Source organism: Dasypus novemcinctus, chromosome 10, assembly GCF_030445035.2.
Source record: "Dasypus novemcinctus isolate mDasNov1 chromosome 10, mDasNov1.1.hap2, whole genome shotgun sequence".
In the NCBI taxonomy this organism is placed as follows: Eukaryota; Metazoa; Chordata; class Mammalia; order Cingulata; family Dasypodidae; genus Dasypus; species Dasypus novemcinctus.
Window position 1 is genome coordinate 93,163,268 of NC_080682.1, and position 18,755 is coordinate 93,182,022.

General features: G+C 37.0%; 1 pseudogene; it reads right to left on the reverse strand.

The window, feature by feature from the left end:
* Window positions 1–16,502: 16,502 nt before the first annotated feature.
* Window positions 16,503–17,442, reverse strand: LOC101417671 (olfactory receptor 52H1-like; annotated as a pseudogene).
* Window positions 17,443–18,755: the final 1,313 nt, after the last annotated feature.

The following is an 18,755-nucleotide window of genomic DNA, read 5'->3' on the forward strand; positions in this document are numbered from 1 at the left end:
TACTAGTTGAGCTTATCATATATATTCAGGCCATTTGCAAGTCATGGGGGATAAAATAATGGCCAAGAAAGCCTTGGCATGTGACCTGTTGTAATAGAGAGTCTGATGGAGGACATAATCAATTATGAAGCTCTGTGTAATTTGGTCTGATATGTGTGCAGTTTAAGAACTTTCCAGTGGAATGGGAAAATAAGGTTAATAAAGCATCTTCCATTTGTTAGTTCATGAAGAAAATTTGTCCAAATATCACTGAATGTTCCCAGTCCATTTGTTGATAAGCAATTTCTGCTTCTTATCAAAGCAAGCTGAAATAGGAAGGCTTTCCTGTACTTATAGAGGGACAACTGTGTCAGTGTCCTGTTATACAGCAACTAATGAGACAGGTTAGAACAAAGAAGTTAATAGATGGTACTATGCAAGTGTAATTTTTTATTGAGTTTTGCATACATTTTCAGAGCTTTTTTCCCCTTCATCCCCCTTTCGTAATTTTACACCAGCATTCAAAAAGCAGAACTGACAGATTTTACATTTACTGCAAATGCTTTTGTGCTCTCTTGTCCATCTGTTCTTGTTCTGAAAAGGTGTCAGATGATCCAGTTTCAAGACGATGGAGCATCCATAGAGTGGGTCCCTGACTGACACACATCTTCACACATTAACTAGAGTCAGACATGTAAGGTGAGTAAGAAATCAATTGCAGGGGATTTAAAGCACAGATGATTTTGTGTTGTTACCCACAGAATAATAAGCTAATCCTCACAAACATTTTTTGACTCACATCTGGGGCAGGAACTGAAAACTGCAGTTGCATAACTTAGCTATTTTTCTGTTTCACTTTCTTGTAATAAGTGAAGTTTGTTCTCACAACTAAGAAACTGATGTTTTTCAAATTTAATGATACTACTTATCTCAGTTTTATACCGATTGCATCCATAGTGCTGCTAGTTTCCCTTTCTCATCTTAGTTATCATGTGTTACTATCACTGAGAATCCCACAAACCCACTCTAAACCTTCAAACTCTTAACTTTTCATCAAGGCAGGCAGGGATGTTGATTTTTTGTTCATATTGCTTCAAACTGACCACAAAGTGTAATACACAGAGAGTGATGGTTTCATAGATAAATATACAGATATATAGATATATAACTATAGATATAATTTTAATTGAATTGAACATCATGGCAATAAGAAAGTCTTCTTTTCTATTGGTGTTCTTAATGAACACAATTGCTGAAGTACACATGGAAATTCCAAAAGAATTAACATTTATATAAACCATTTTGCAGATTTTAAACACACAGTATTTCATAGTCTCTCTGTTTCCTTCCGAAGGTTTACTCAGAGATTTATCTCAATGCTTTGTGTTTATTTCCTTTCTCCCACCACACTCTAGTCATAGTAATTCTTACTTTGACCACAGCTTTCTCAAAGAAGAAATGTTAAATCACCATGAACGGGTCAGAGAGGGAGATTTTTCATTAGATTCCTCTTTAGTAAAATTTATAAGGACTGGAGGGGAAACACAGGACCCCGGTGAAGATTTATTGTTCCTTGGTCACTAAGAACAGTGTAAGCAGGAATATGGAGCATGCCAACATGCTCCGCTCTGGAGATAAATTGTGTATGGTGAGAGAAGAGCATGGGTGCATTCCGGTTTCCTACTGGTCTAGTTTTCTCCTCTAGCTTCTCTCTTCCTCAAATCTAATGCATCAGAGGAGGTTCCAGGAAAATCGTCACAGTCCTCCTGACCTCTGGCATCCGCTCACTATTTCCAAATGAATTTCTTATAGTCTCTTTCCAGACATCCCAAGGCAGCATGAGTTACAAGTTGTAGCATGATTCAAGGCTTTCGTAGTCCTATGCTGTCCTGTCTTAATCTACTCTGAAATGTATAATGTGTGCTGGAGTCTGAGTTTAGGCACAACATGGAGAGGAAGCCAGAGAAAACTGATGTTAAGCAAAGAAGAACATGTAAAAAATCAGAAGACACCTGAAATATGTCCTGCAAGAACCTGAGATTGGGGTGTTAAGCTCAAGCTGAAACACTGATGGGGGAAAAAAATTAGGCATAAGGGAGATTCTTGGGAGTTGTAGAGAAGTGATCCTGAGAAAGAGTCAGCTCTTAAACATCCACTCCAGCATGTGTCTTTCTCAGCTTCTAGCAGTGCTTGCACCACAGGCAAGTAACTGGTCCAAAGTTTTTGCAGGTAACCCGCCGGTTCTATGCAACCAGAATGTGGTTTCATTTCAGAGATTCAAAAGAAAGAGGAGAAAAATGATGAATATTTTATTCATGGGAGGGTTGGGAAAGAAAGCACTGGACCAAAAAGAGGTCTTTGTATGAGGAAGCACATCTCCTTTGGTCACTACCATCAATACCCCTATCTCCCTACTTGCTTGCCACACAAATAATTTTCATTCTTAGCCCTTCTCTCCCCTCAGCATGACAAGAAAAATCAATCATAAAATATACCTAAAAATGTATCTACTGTTTTTAAACTCTGAATTCACTGATCATCATATTCCCTAATCCCATCATCTCCTTTCTGAACAACATGGGAATGTAAAATAATGCCACCAGTTAAAAAAAAAAATTACAGATTTTTATAACATGAAACAATAAAATACTACCAATAATAATAGCATATATCCACAAAGAAATTTTACGAAAATCCTCATATCAATTGTACTCATACCGTCCCTAAATGGAAATATCCAGAAGTATATCAACAATTTAATGTATAAACAAACCATGGTGAATTAGTGTAATGTAAAGCACCTCATGTTAAATATGAACCACTGGGAAACAGATGTGACTAAAGTGATTGAGTCCCCATGTACCATATGGGACGTCCCGGGTTCGGTTCCCAGGGACTCCTGGGGAAGGTGTGCTGGCCCATGTGGAGAGCTGATGCAACAAGATGACATAACAAAAAAGAGACACAGAGGAAGAGACAATGAGAGACACACACACAAAAAACAGGGAGTTGAGGTGACACAGGCAATTTAGTGCCTCTCTTTCACATCAGAAAGCCCCGGGAGACGTTCCTGGTGCCTCCTAAAGAGAAGACAAGAAGACAAGCAGACACAGAAGAATGTGCAGCAAATAGACACAGAGGACAAACAGCAAGCACGAGGGGCAAGGGACGGGAGAATAAATAAATGAAATAAATCTTAAAAAAAAACTAATGCATGGAAAATGTGATAAATTGTTTTTTTTAAAAAGTGGAAGATGCCTTATCAGTAGAGCTTATCCTGTATGATTTGGTTCATAAGAAGATGCATGACAGGAAAAACCAACTTTCCTCCTCCACTAATAGAGGCAAATATTCTAACCAAAAAAACACTCCTTTCCCATGGTCAACACTAAAATATGGACAAAATTCTAAAAAGCAACTAGAATTGGAGACACTAGTAGATTACAACAACAAGAAACAGGAACTGCAAGAAACAGAAACTGAATCTTGGAGGAAAGGAACAACTTTGGGTGAGTTTCAGTTTATGCCTTATCACTGGAGGGTAAACCTCAGTCTGAAATGGGTGGACAGTGAAACTCAGGTAACCATCTATAGGCTTATTGGCTTGAAGAACAAGAGGAAGGACTTGGGGCTACCATAGCATCTGGAAGATGATGGGAAAATCCTTGTAAAGGAGAAATCCAGAGAGGGGGAATCCCAGGTTGGGTATATAAACTCTGAATAAACATCTGAACTACACATTTCAGACAGGTGCAAAGCAGCCCAGATAAGACTACAGGAAATGAACAAAGATTTCAGCAGCTGCATCCTGCAGGGGAGAATATAAAATTTGAGTTATATCCAATTAATTGCCTCAAAAATTAATATTCTTGAGAGAAACATGCAAAATCCAGTATCTATAACATATCCTTTGCATTCCAAGGATGTGGGAAAAAGAGGTGAAAAATGGGGGCATTTTGGGGAATTGGATTTATCCTGAATGCCATTGAAATGACAGATAGAGGCCATTATATATACTGCCATAACCTACAAAACTGAGTGAGAGTGTAAACTTCAATGGAAATTATCATCCATACTTAGCGGCAATGCTACAAACGTGTTCATCAATTACAATGGATATACCACACTAATGAAAGAAATCGTTAATGTGGGGAAATGTAGGAGGTGTGGGGTGTGGGGCATATGGGAATTCCTTATATTTTTTTCCCTGTAACATGTTGTGTGACCTAAGTATCTTTTTAAAAATATGTTTTATAAAAAGTAAAGCAAACATGACCCACACTCAAAACAAAAGATTATCAATGGAGATGAACTCCAAAATAGCACAGATGTCAGATTTAGACAAAGACTTAATAGCTGCTATTATATCTGGGGTGAAGGATTTAAAGGAAATAAGAGAAGATGCAAATAAATAAAATCAGAAATGGGACGGAGGACATTACCACTGAGCCCACAGAAATAGAAGAGATCATAAGAGGATACTATGAACAATTATATAGCAACCACCAGACAACTTAGAGAAAGGGAAAATTCCTAGGAACACATGAATAACCTATACTTAACCTAGAAGAAATAGAAGACCTCAACAAACTAATCACAATTAAAGAAAGCAAAGTAGACATTAACAACTCCTAAAGGTGAAAAGCCCAGGACCTATGGCTTCACAGGTAAATTCTGCCAATTTTTCAAATGTAACCTAATACCAATCTTGCTCAAACTCTTCCAAAAAAGTTAAATAGGAAGGAATGCAACCAAACTGATTCCATGAAGCCAACATCACACTAATAACCAGATAAAGATAATAGGAAAAAGGAAAATTACAGACCTATAACACTGACAAATATAGGTACAAAACTCCCCAACAAAACACTTGCAAACCAATCCAAAAAACCATTAAAAGAATTATACACCATGATCATGTGAGTTTTATCCTGGGTATGCAAGGCTGGCTCAACACACAAAAAAATCTAAACCACAATACTAATCAAAGAAAAATCACATAAACTTCTAGATTGATGCAAAAAAAGGCATTTGACAAAATATAGTATACCTTCTTTTTTTATATATGTTTTTTATTTTTTTAAAAAAGATTCTTAGATCACATAAATGTTACATGAAAAATGTAAGGGATCATTTCTTGATTAAAAACATTCCAAAAGACAGTGGAAGGAAGGAAGATTAATCAACATGGTAAAATACATATCTGAAAATTCTACAGCTAGCATTGTTGCTCAATGGTGAAAGACTAAAGAAAGCCGACTATCACCACTGTGACTCAATATTGTGCTGGAGGTCCTATCTAGATCCTCTAAGCAAGATACAGAAATAAAAGCCATCCAAACAGGAAAGGAAGAGGTAAAATTGTTGCTATTTGCTTATAATATAATCCTATATCTAGAAAATCTCAAAAAATCCACAACAAAGCTACGACAATTTATAGACAAGTTCAGCAAAGTAGCAGAATACAAGATTAATACAAAAACATCAGTAGCATCTCTATACAGTACTGATGAGCTATCTGAGGAGGAAGTTAGACAAAAAATCCACTTATAAACTGAAAAAAGAATCAGATATTTAGGAATAAATGGAACCAAGAACATTAAAGGACCTGTATTCCAAAAACTACAAAAATCACTAAAAGTAAACAAAAACCTAAATAAAAGGAAGGACATTCCATATTCATGATTTGGAAGACTAAATATAGTTAGGATGTCAATTCTATTCAAACTGATTTAAAGATTCAATGTAATCCCCCCAAAAAATCCCAAGAGCTTTTATTGCAGAAAGGGAAAAGACAATTATCAAACTTATTTGGAAGAGTAAGCAGCCTTGAATAGCCAAAAATGCCTTTAAAAAGAAGAATGAATTTGGAGGACTCTCACTTCCTAACTTTAAAGCCTATAACTCTGCCCAATATTAGCACTCTTTGGATCATCTAAGGCAAATATTATTTTCCAAAAATTTTAAAAACTGAAACATGTTCTTCAAACAAATCTAACGTGTACAGAAGATCAGAATAAAAAATGAAAAAAAAAAAAAAAGTAAAGCCAATTACTTAGCTACAGTGTAAAACAGCATGGTACTGGCATAAAGATAGTTATAATATTGAATGCAATGGAATAGAAAACTGAAAAATATTCCCTCACTTAATGGTCTAAGTGATTTTTGACAAGACTGTCAAACCCACCAAGATGGGCCAAAAAAGTCTCTTCAACAAATGGTGCTGGGAGACCTGAACAGCCATATTCAGTAGAAAGAAAGAGGAACCCTATCTTACACCTTATACAAAAGTTAACTCAAAATAGATCAAGGAACCAAATATAAAACTACAATCATAAAACTTCTAGAAGAAAATGTAGGGAAGCGTCTTCAAGATATTGTGGTAGGCAGTAATTTCTTAAACCTTGCACCCAGAGTATGAGCAATGAAAGAAAAAACATAAATGAGACCCTTTCAAGATTAAATGCTTTTTTGTTCTTCAAAAGACTTTGTCACAAAAAAGAAAAAAAGAACAAAAAGACTTTGTCAAGAAAGTAAAATTGCAACCTTTTGGAAGCAGATATGGCCCAACTGGTTGAGCACCTAATTCCTAAATGGGAGGTTCGAGGTTCCGCTCCCCGTGTCTCCTAAGAAAAAAACAAACAAGCTTGTTGTGAAGGCTGCTCGTTGTCTGTTCATTGTGTCACTCATCTGTTCATCTTCTTTAGGAGGCACTGGAACCAAACCTAGTACCTCTCAAGTTGTAGGCAGGAGCCCAACTGTTTGAGCCACATCCTTTCCCTGAACAGTTTCATTTTTATTTATCTTTTTACCGTACCTATCATACATAGCATAAAAAGTAATGTTAGCATTCTACTTCAAAAATATCTTTAGCCAAATTTACAAGTTCATTTGGTTATTTTCTATTTTCCATATTACTGCAATTAACAGTTTGCCCTTCTATCTGTGACTGCATAGCACAATACCTTTTTCTCTTGCTGCATATAATAATTATCCACTGTACTTCAGTCTTCATTAATACACTCTTCAAGATCCTTTCAGCTTCTACCTATCATCTGGATTCAAAGCCAACATGTGTTTTAGATTTTCAACTCAGTAACACTCCATTTCCAGATACCACTTTTGGCATCATTTATTTATCACTGCCTGATAAACCATCCAAAAATTAAATGGCTTAAAACAACAAATGGGGGGTTGGGGTGGGGGGCAGTGTATATGGGGACCTCATATTTTTTAATGTAATATTAAAAATATAAATAAAGACAAAAATTAAAAAAAAAAAACAAATGATGAGTACTTACGGTTCTCTGACTTGACTTTGAGCCATTGGGTAGTTCTTTCTTTGGGTCTCTCATGCAGTTACTTTAATGTGTCAACTAAGGTTACAGATGACTTAACTCTCAACTTGCCTCGATGTCCAATATGCCTTACTAAAATAGTTGACAGGTGTTGCTGGCTATTATCTGGGAACTCAACTGGGATCATTCATCTTAATATTTAGACATGGCCTCTCCATGTCTCTTGGAATCCCCATACCATCATAGCTGGGTTTTAAGACGTGTACTGAGATCAAGCATTTCAAGCATAATCTGTAAAGAAATTTATGACTTAGCCTCAGGAGCCTCAGAATATCACTTCAACGTCATTCCTTTTGTCATGCAATCCCTAAGTCCAGCCCAGATTCATTTTAGGGAAATTAGAGTCCAACTGTTGATGGGGGAATGACAAGTTCGCATGGCAGAAAAGCAAGGAGGATGGAATACATTGTTGTGGCCAACTTTGGATAACCTATCACAACAGGTTAATTGAAGAGCCACTTATGTGGACATTTAAACCATCAAGAATCATGACAAGAATGATTTTGGAGGAAATGGCTTTGAGCTAGTAGCTAAAAATATTCATATAAGGGAGAATGACTCAGGCTGAGAATATTACTACTGTAAATTGAGATAATTCACAATATATTTTGATGTCATGATATTTAAAGTTTGGGAGGTTTACAATAGAGTTGTACAGTAGTCTAGAATCCAGGATATGGAGCATAAAGGATATAGTAATTTATTCTCAAGCCCAGAAAAAACATGATAACTTAAGATTTTGAGTTTTGCAAAAGGTTAGTATTTTTCTGAACAAGAAAAGACCAGTATTTCTTATGTATCAGAATCACCTTGGATAATTACAAATCAGAGACCGTCAAAGCAAAATAGAGTCTAGACCTTTGTAACTTCAATAAACTCTCCAGACAATTCTTTTTTTCCACCCAAGGTGATTCAGATACCTACGAAAGTTTGAGAACTGTTGTCATAGGTGACTTCTTTCCTGGGAATGCGGTCTTGAAAGAGGGGCATGAATGATGTACTCTTAACCAATCACATGTTACTGACTCTCCTCCAACTGGGAATGCCCATCAAAGTTACCTCAAATTGCTAGGCCTATAATCAATTCTTTTAATTTGTGTATAAGAATGATATTTTATATTCATTATATATGATGATCGCTCTATTCCATAAGTCTTCAAAAACCTCACCTCAAAATGAGATACAAATTTTCTTCTGCCAATCTATCCTTTAGTTAATGTATTTTAATTTTTAAAAAGCTTTAGATTACATAAATATCACATAAAATATATAAGGGATTCCTGTTGTGGGAAATTGGCTTACCTGTTAAATATAGCAGTTGTTAGATGTTGCGGTTGTTCCCTGTTGTTGTAAATGATGTTGCAGTTCAGATAGCAAACAGCTGCTTAGGAGTTTCCCAATAAATGCAATGGTAAAACTAGGGGTGAGACTCTCAGTTCCAGAAGCTGAGTCCCCTTGTCCCAGGTTTGTCTCCTCCCTTGTGTCTCTACCTTTATTTCTGTGTTGCCTTCCCTTCGAGCCAACCTAATGTGACCTGAATGGAGCAAGTGGTGCCCAACATGGGGTCCAAAGGGGGGCTTGCAGCAGATTCCCATATGTCCCCCTCCCTCTCCCTCCTACACTTTCCCACATTAACAATATCCCTCATTTGTGTGGTACATTTGTTAAAATTGATGAACCTATATTGAAGCATTGCTACTAACCATGATTACAGTTGACATTATAGTTTACACTCCTCTGCACTATCTTTTAATACAGACAATTCTTCATTTTATTTATTTTTTACTGTCTCAATGTCTACCTGCCTATCTTTTCTCACAAATTCCTACAATCTATAGTGGACTTCTGAGATTTCAAGTATATTTATGTCAACATTGTAGGAATTCCAGTTCTTTAAAATGGAAAAACACTTCAAAATCAATAGGGTTAACTGTCTCCTTCCCAAGCTCTTGTCTCTTGTCACTGGGTCCCTTTGGATATATTGTCCTGAATGTGCTTAGCTTTACCCATAGATAACTGAATTGAGTGCAGGAGGGATGGCTACACAGAGGTTGGCATATATTATGTGGTTGTAGCGCAGAATCATTGTGATCAAAATGGTGGGTGAGTTAGGAGAACATTGCTGGTGTGTAGAATATAAGGATGACACAAGTGTGGGAAGGGCATGTGATGAGGGTCTTCTGGCAGGCATCCTGGAATGGGAGGTAAAGACAGAGAGGATGACAGTATATCAGATGCCAATGAGGATTAGGTCTGTGGTGACAGTCCTTACTGGCCCAGCAAACCCATAGCAGATGTTGATGGGGATGTCTGCACAGGCAAGCCAGGCAATACTTATGTGCTCACATTATCTGTGGGGAATGATGAGTGTTGGGCAGAAAGACCATTGCTTTAATAGGAGCATATATGGGAAGATTATAAAAAATTCCTGCTCATTATACCCAGCAAAACCTTAGTAATAATCTGACAGGTGAGAACAGTGGTTTATCTTAGGAGGAAAAACTGGCGACATAGTGATCAAATGCCATGGTGAACGGGATGGCAGAATCTATGGCAAAAACATCTGAGTAAGGCATCCAGTAAAGGTGATTTCCTGAGGAAGCCAGAAGATGATGAAAGTTTAGGGTACAAATGTATTGAAAAGGATGAAATCGGTCACAGCCCATATGGAACAGTAAAAGAACATGGTCTCATCAAGACTGTATCCATGGAGATAAGGTAGAGAAGAACACTTCTGCCTGCAAGGGCCACAAGGTAGATAGTGAAGAAGGGAATCTTGATCCAGATATGGAACGTTTCCATTCCTGGGTTTCCTGATAGGATGAATGGCCCAGATTGAATGTGGCCAACATGGTGTCAGATTGGATGTATCTTATTAATTGGAAATAAAATTTCATGGCTGGTCATATCAATTATCTGCAGACATCTGCCTCTGAGACTTATCCAATATCACCCTCTCAATTTCTGTTCTGGAAAATTACAAACTATCCCTTGTCTCTTGTCTTTATTGATAAATAGCTGTCAAACTTTGTTACAATCTTAAGTGTTAATATAAGCGATACTGAAATAATATTTTATAGAGACATGAGACATTTAACTTTTAGAGACTGGGAGCTGAAACCAGCGCCTTGTTTACATGAGGACCCAGCACTCAACTACTGAGCTACATCGGCCTCCCTGAGTTGGCCTTATCAATTGTATTGCTTGCTATTTTGTTTTTGTTTCTTCAGAATGCTCTGGCAAATGAACCCAGGACCTCCCATATGGTAGGTGGGCATTCAACTGCATACACCACATTCACTCCCATCATTTAACTCTTAATCCACTACCTGCTAGCTACCAGAAACTCAGGAAGATTCTTAACAAAATGTGTGCCCAAAATTAATATTAGACAAAGTAACACTATTACTAGGCAGAGTTTATAGACCAAAGTTCAGTGTAAAATCCCAGTCCTGGTGAATTGCAATAGCTACTCTATAGGGTCACAGACTAATATCTTCTGCCTAATGGAGGCAGAGTCAATAATACCTGAAACCTAAGTAGACTGCGCAGTCTCTTTTCTTCTTTACTCCTCTCTTCACAGGAAAACATCCCCACTGCTTCTCACCGCTTTTATAGAAAGGTTCACTGAATTAACAAAGAGGCAATGAATATTCCTCACTAAAATCTAAAGTTGAGGTGGTTTAAACTAGGTGGAAAATTTTAAAGAGAGGCCTACCCTAGATTACTTACTCTGGCGGCTTTGCCCAATGAGAAGAAAACAGAACTCTGCTCACAACCTTCTAAGCAGGCAGACGGTGAGTGGGGGAGCCCAGTCACCTTGCAACTTTATGTAATGAAACTCTTGTTTCTGCCTAATCCATGTAGCGATTCATTCTTGTGAGACTTCATGGAAAGAGTAGAGCTCTTCCTCCACAACTCTTCTACTTTATGATGTGATACACAACTCTTTCCTGCCAACCCTCAGTAGTCATTCATTTTCCCTTTTACCTCTGTCCCATAATTATTGGAATTGTTCAGTGTTTTGCCCATGCGCTCTTCTTTCTTCATCAACAAACTCCACCTGAGTGATGTCCACAAATGCCGTGGCTTTCACTTCCACTTCTGGGATGAAGATCCTCAAGTTTATAATCTCTAATATACATCTCTCCTCTTAGCTATTAGCACAATTGTCTTATCTTCTAAACAAGAGCCTTACTGCATTATTCAATCCCTAAATATCTCTGCATCACATCCACTTATTGCTACCCTTACATTGACTGCTCTACCCTAGATACCATAATTCCTCACCAAGACCTTTGCAGAGGTCTCCTAACTCAAGTGCATCCATTTTCCTTGAGCAATTTTAGAGCGCAGAAAAGTACTAGAAATAATACAGAGAAAATGAGAATATTTTTATATATCTCCCAATGTATTTTTAAGATTTACCCACCATTAAGGCTGAGTCTGGAGGCTTAGTGCTCCCACAAAAAGGCAAATATGATATAGAGGTTACTTCAGCAAAAGGGAAAAAAAGTGAAGGTTTACCACTTTTAGATGGAAAAACCATACGAAGAAGAGAGAACAAGCTAGGGAGAGGAGAGCAGATGCTGAGGCCCTAATTCTTGGAAAAACATTCGTGTGAGTTTAGTATGTAGAAACCCCTAGGGGATTATGGGGTAACATGTAGCCCCACAAGGTAAAAACCTGTTTGTTTTTTTTCCTGCCTTTTTTTTTTTTAAGGAGAGACCAGGTCGGTTAAGTGGTAAAAGGAAAACACAGACATTTGATTTTGTGGCATGTCTGATATGGGTTGGGAAATTATATTTTACTTCTTACAAAGACATGTGCTAAGAAATGTAAAGTGAAATGCAACTTGTTCCCAATGACCTGCACGTCATTCACTGAATCCAGAATTACTCACGTGCTCTGTTGAGAAGACACCGGGATGCTGAACAGGTCAGGAAGTAGGGGCTGCTGAGCCAGGGGTCCTCAAAGGCTGGCAGTCAGTGGATATCATCTATACTCAAATCTAGGCAAGGTCCATTTCATTATCAAAAGACTCAGTTAGTGCAAAGGCCAGTGCATAAAGACACTGAACTGGGGATCAGGATACAAGATCCAAGGCTCTCTCCTCCCTAACATACCATTTTGTGTAAAGGAGCTCAACACCCCATATCTCCTATCACATAGGCAGCGTGATGCTACCTGAGGGAAGAAAAAAGAAAGAGAAAATATAAAGGACAAACTGGTATACAATAAAGAGAGAATAAATAAACAGGAGGCAATGAATTCCATGACACAGATGCCACAAACAATAACTAATCCAAATGAAACTTTTTACATAATTCTCTTAATATTTCTTTAAAGTAGTCCTACAGATTGCAAAGGCAATCCTTTGATGCAGTAATTTAAAAAAGGGGGGGGAAATGGATATGTGCAAGTAAGTCAAATAAAAATAGATGTTAATTTTTATTAAGTGTATGGATATTTTCAATCTCTAAATTATTAAATTGAATATAAAACAGGAATGAGATACATTACTTATCAAATTGGCAAAGACTTAAAAAAGATTGATGGTACTATGCTATTATTCAGTTCTTTTAAGAGTCTGAGGAAATAAGAACTATTATGACTATTTCAGAGGGGTTTACTACAACCTTATAAGAGACTAATTTGGCAATCCTTGCCAAAACGTAAAATGCATACACATTGCTCTGGTAGTTGCAAATGTAGACTTTTTTTCTGAAGGTACAATTATACAAATGAACAAGAACTTAAGATTTCCACCAAAGCAACATGTATAATATTGAAAAGCAGGTGTCAGCATAAATTTTTAATAGGGTAATAATTTTCAAATCTGCAGTATATACATTCAGTGGAAGAGTATGAAACCATTAAAAAACATTTGGTAAAAATATGTGTATGGGAATCAAAAGATGCCAAAGTATATTTTATTAAAAAGGAAAATTATAATGAATTGTTAGTATATGCAACTAGTGTTGAGCTGTTATTCAAGTTCATATTTGCATTAAACAGCCTGGAAGAATATGCAACATCTTTAATAGCAGTATTGATACAGAGAATTTTGAAGGGGTGGATGGGGGAGAGTATTTTGACTTTTAACTTCATAGATATGCAATCTATTTGTTTTATGAAATAGGCTTTTATTAAAATAAAGTATGAAAACTTATTCACTGAATTATTTTTATAAGTAAGCAACATTAATCAATATTCATTTTAGATTCTTTTTAAGTTTTGACATAATTTCAGAGCACATTTAAATATTTGGAAGGTTAAAGAATGTAATGAAAGTTTTTAAAATGGTAATAAAGAAGTGGATCATGCCCTTTAGTTAAAATTTAAATATATGATGATTAACTTACATTTATTAAGTTCATATACAAATTATTATATAGTCCATTGCTTGCAGAAGAATAAATATATACATACAGCAGAATTTATAACACCAAACTGCATTTAGTTTAATAATGCTTTATGAATTTGGAAGAATTAAAATCAGTAAAAAAAGTAGTGGGTCATTCCATAAATGATTGAAATCACATTATTTATTGTAAGAAAAATGTGCCAAGACCCACAATTCATACTAAGTAAATAAAGTTCCTCCTGAATCAAAAATAAATGTAGGAGCAGATGTAGCTCAAGCAGTTGCATGCCTGCTTCCCACATGGAAGGTCCTGTGTTTGGTTCCTAAAGAAGACAAAACAAACAAGGAGCAGACAACAAGCAAAAACAAAGAGCAAACAATGAGCAAAGAGGCAACAGTACTATCTTGTGGTGGGAGGGGATGTAAAAGTAATCGCAAGAGAACTGTCACATTATATAAAACTTGTTTATCTATCTGAAATCTGAATGGGAATAAAGATTTTAAGAAATATGTTTAGGTAAATAAATAAGGAACAACTAATAAGGGAGGAAGACAAACCTGCAAATACAGACTAGAAAATAACACCAAGTACCACATTACATGGTAAAACTTGAAAAATAATAAAAGCTGTTCTGAGATGCAAACTTTTAGTCTTAAGCAAATTATTTTTAAAAATGAATATAAATATATTAAACATACAAATTATGGAAATCAATAATTTTAGAAAAGAAAAAAAGTAGTGCATGTGGAGTTGAGTCTCTGAAGTCACAATGAAATATGACAATATGATGATTCAAATCAAGATCAAAAGTCAGCAAAATTTCTAATGACAAAGGGCTATTTCTAGACTTCCAGAGACTGTAGTCAGGGCAGATAGCACAGGAATGTGGTCCCCTACCAGCGGGCCCTAATCTGGTATTTATGGTCCCCAGTGTGTCAGAGTTAGATGCAGCAGTGGTTTCCTTAAGCCTGACTCTTCTGTCCTTCTTTTTGAACTATAATTAGTACTAGATTTGGTACGTGTACATCCAAGACATGTAAATCTTTGGGCTATCCATATGCCAGCTGAGCCCTGAATTTCAACGGAGTTGTAATACCTACTCTCCAGTTCAATGGACTCACCCAGGAAAACAAATGGGGAGGAGATGATGGATAAACAACATACCAAGGAACCAAGAGTGCCGACAATTGCAAGCAAGAGAGTCCTAGCCATCAGATGAATAGGATAGAAGCCCCACTCAATTAATGGTGGAATGCGCATCAACATCACAGAATACTCAGGATTGGGAAAAGAACTATGGACTATAAATAAACTTACTAGTATTGTACTATAGACTTATTGTCATTCTAGCAATGGAAGAAAAACCATTGTGTGGAGGCAGTGACCCACAGATGTTCCGGGATCCAAACAAAATGGATAAAGTATTCAGAATTTGGAATCAGACAGACCTGGGCTTCAATCCGAGATATAATTATTATATTTATGTCATTTTTATAAGTCTATACCTCATTTGTGAAATGAGTTGACTATTTGGAATCAGACAGACCTGGGCTTCAATCCAAGATATAATTATTATATTTCTGTCATTTTTATAAGTCTATACCTCATTTGTGAAATGAGTTGACTATTGTTAACTCATTTCACAATCACTTTTTAAAAATTAAATGTCAATGTACATGTAAAATACATATAAAATTTGGGCAAAAGATAGTGAAAAACTAAGTTTAGTCTCTTCTTGGAGCATGTAATTGAAGAAAATGGATACAAAGAATATGCAACAAGATGTAATCTGAGACGGTTAGAGAAAGAAATAAAGTCAGTCTGGCCAGGACAGTAGACAGTTTATTTTAGGAGCAAATGAAGTCATAGCAAAGAAGCACAAGAGCTGTAATCTCAGTCAGATAGGGGAACTTGTATTTAGTATTTGTTGATTATTGTAGGTATGAGAACTTACAAAATCCAGGTATTCACAGAAGATGAAGCAGAATGGATGCTTGAAGTGGAAAAGAAAGAACAAATAGAATAAGTCTTCCCTGAATCAAGGTAGTAGCAGAATTTGACAGATAACAGATATAAGATGGTAGATGGTATGGAAATTTAACCAAACGATATTTTTCAAAATCATTGTAATGTGATGAAAAATTAATGACCTGTAACCTTAACAGATTTGGTTCTGTTTTGCATGACTGGATTCTTCTGAAAAAGGGTTTGTGGGAAGTGGCAGCCTTCATCCTAGAGAACTGGAAAAGAAAGAACATCACAAGAGAAGAAAAATAACATAAAAGAAAACATTGTTTCTGTGAAGAGTTAATGATGATGGATAAATTTGTTGGAGAAGGAATTCCATTGGGTTCAGTGGAACACAGGAGGCCATCTCTTGAGTATGTACAAAATTTAGACTAAAAAAAGCAAAAAGCAGTAAGAAGGATGGAAGGAGGCCTTGTCTCTAATACAGAAACTGAGAAAACAGGTTAGCTGCATCTTAGGAAATGTCTAGAATGACTTCAAATGTCCTATAATTAGCAATAGGAAATATGTAAGCCTTAGTCTTAGCTCTCTTCTTTCTCCTCATCTTCTCCAAACAAATATTGAGAAACAGCTAAATCTAAGAAAATGTTTGATTGTCTAAAAATGTAAAAGATTTTCTTCCTCCCTTCTTCCCCCTGTCTATTTATTACCCATGGTTAGGAGACTGAAATTTCAAATTAAACAGATTACAGCTTTCTTTTTATATCTATGTCATATAAAATTTCACCAAATCAAGTTACTTGAAGTGCTTCTTCAGTGGTGCACCCTTTCATTGTGTCATCTTCAAAGACAAGACTAGAATAAATTTGTCCTGGTTCGGCTTGGTCTTCACTCCATAAAAAACAGGATTTAGAGCAGGAGGCCTAGCCACATAGAGGTTGGGAAATAGGATGAGCAAATGTCGAGGGACACTGTGCCCAAAGCGATGAACAAGGATGGAGAAGAAGGCAGGTGTGTAAAAGATGAAGATAAAACAGATGTGGGCACCACAGATGCTCAGTGCCTTTTGGCAGGCACTCGGGGAGGAGACTTGAAAGACAGCATGGAGGATGAAGGTGTAGGATACAACAATAAAGTTGACATCTGAGATGACTGTCATTAGAGGTATGGAAGATCCTTACCAGATCTTGATGGAGCTGTCAGCGGAGGAAAGTCAAGCAACAACTATATGTTCACAGTACATGTGTGGGATGACATGTGTCCTGCAGAAGAGCAAGAGTTTTAACAGAACAACATCTGTCAGGGTGACTGAGAAACTCCTTACAACAAGGCTAACCACAAGCTTGATGATCAACTGCGGAGTCAGGATGGTGGTGTATCTCAAGGGGAAGCAGATGGCTACATAGCCGTCAAATGCCATGGTCAATAGGATGGCTGGATCCACTAAAAACCTGAAGTGGAGGAAGAGCATTTGGATGGGACAACCAGAATGTTATTTTCTGGGTGCCTAGCCAGAGGTTATTGAGAAGTTTGGGCATTGCAGTTGTGGACAAGATGAGGTCGGTTATGGCCAGCAGATAGAGGATAAAAAGCATGGTTTCATGGAGGTTACACTCAACTGCAGTGAGGTACAGGAGGAGGCAATTCCTTACCATAGCCACAGTATAGACGACACAAAAGGGAATCCCAATCCAGATGTGGAACTTCTCCAGGCCACAAATCCCAACAAGGATAAAAGAACTGGGGTTATAACAGCTCAAGTTATACATGTCCTCTTCAGTCTGGGATCCACTGGGTCTTGAGCCCTGAGGACAACACAGATGTCAGAATGTGCCATGAAAACTAATTCCAGTCAGGTTCTGAAGTCAGATAGGGACTGTCACTGTCACACTCAGAATTCCTCCATTAGAAGAATCTCCTATTCCCTGGATGAACTGGCACTTAGAGAAATGACTAGTTATTGCCCCTTCTCTTTACTGTTCACCTCTCTTCATTTCTCTCTACATTCACAAATGAGCTGAATGGGAATGTTCTTTTTGTAGGAAAAAGGAGCTGACAATTAGCATTTTTATATTAAATCTAAATAGATGGGTTCCTTTCTTAATGCAGATTTATATAGGATGGGTTCAGGTTCAAAATGAAAAGTATCAGCTGAGAGAGGGAGAAGGAGAGTGAAAAAGAGAAGTTGGAGGAGATTGCCGAGGAGGAAGAGGAGGTGGTGGAGGAAGACAAATAGAGATAGAGGAGGAAGACAAAATGATAAAAATATACAATAAGATTTACTGTGAAGAAATGGAATGATTGACTTTTATATAAAGTTATGTTTCAGATAAATGTATTTAATAAAATAGAGATTGGATAAAGCTGGAAAAAGTGATGAAGGAAAAAGAAAGGGAAGATTCTAGTTTTGTACTGGTGCAAGTTTCGCCACACAGGATTGGAATATGGTTCATTTTAGGATGCACCCTTACTCTCAAAGAGAATGCATCTACTAGAAAACACACACTGGCAGTGAGCAACATTTCCGGTCTTAGGCAGAGAGCAGTGGGCTGAGAGATGACGTGTGACCTCATGTCATCTGGAAAATCTGTGTTCCCTAAGTAAGGGAGAGGCAGCTGCCCATCAGTGAGTCTGGCAATGGTTTCATAACAAATACTAATCAGTGTCCTTTGGCACAGTTGAAGTCAAGTTGAGAATGAGAAGATTCTCACTTTCTCGGGATGAAATCAGGAATAATAAAAAATGTCCTTGACTTAATGTTTTCTTTTTGGTCACTAATATTTGGACCCCATCTGTGGATATCTTCAGTTTTGTCCTAAACAGAGCCCACCTTTGGAAGTGGCTTTTGCACTGAAAGTGTCCCATGAGTTCTGGCACAGATTGTATCATCTATTATATGAAGTTCTGCTGAGACCAGCTCAGCAACTGATTTGCACGAAGGGAAGATGACGCAGAACTGAAGAAATAAAAGGACAGAAAGAAAGACACAAGAGAGAAAATAAATATGGGACCAGGGGACTCAACAGCTTCTGGAACTGAGAGCCTCAACCCTAGTTTCCACATCATATTTATTAGAAATTAC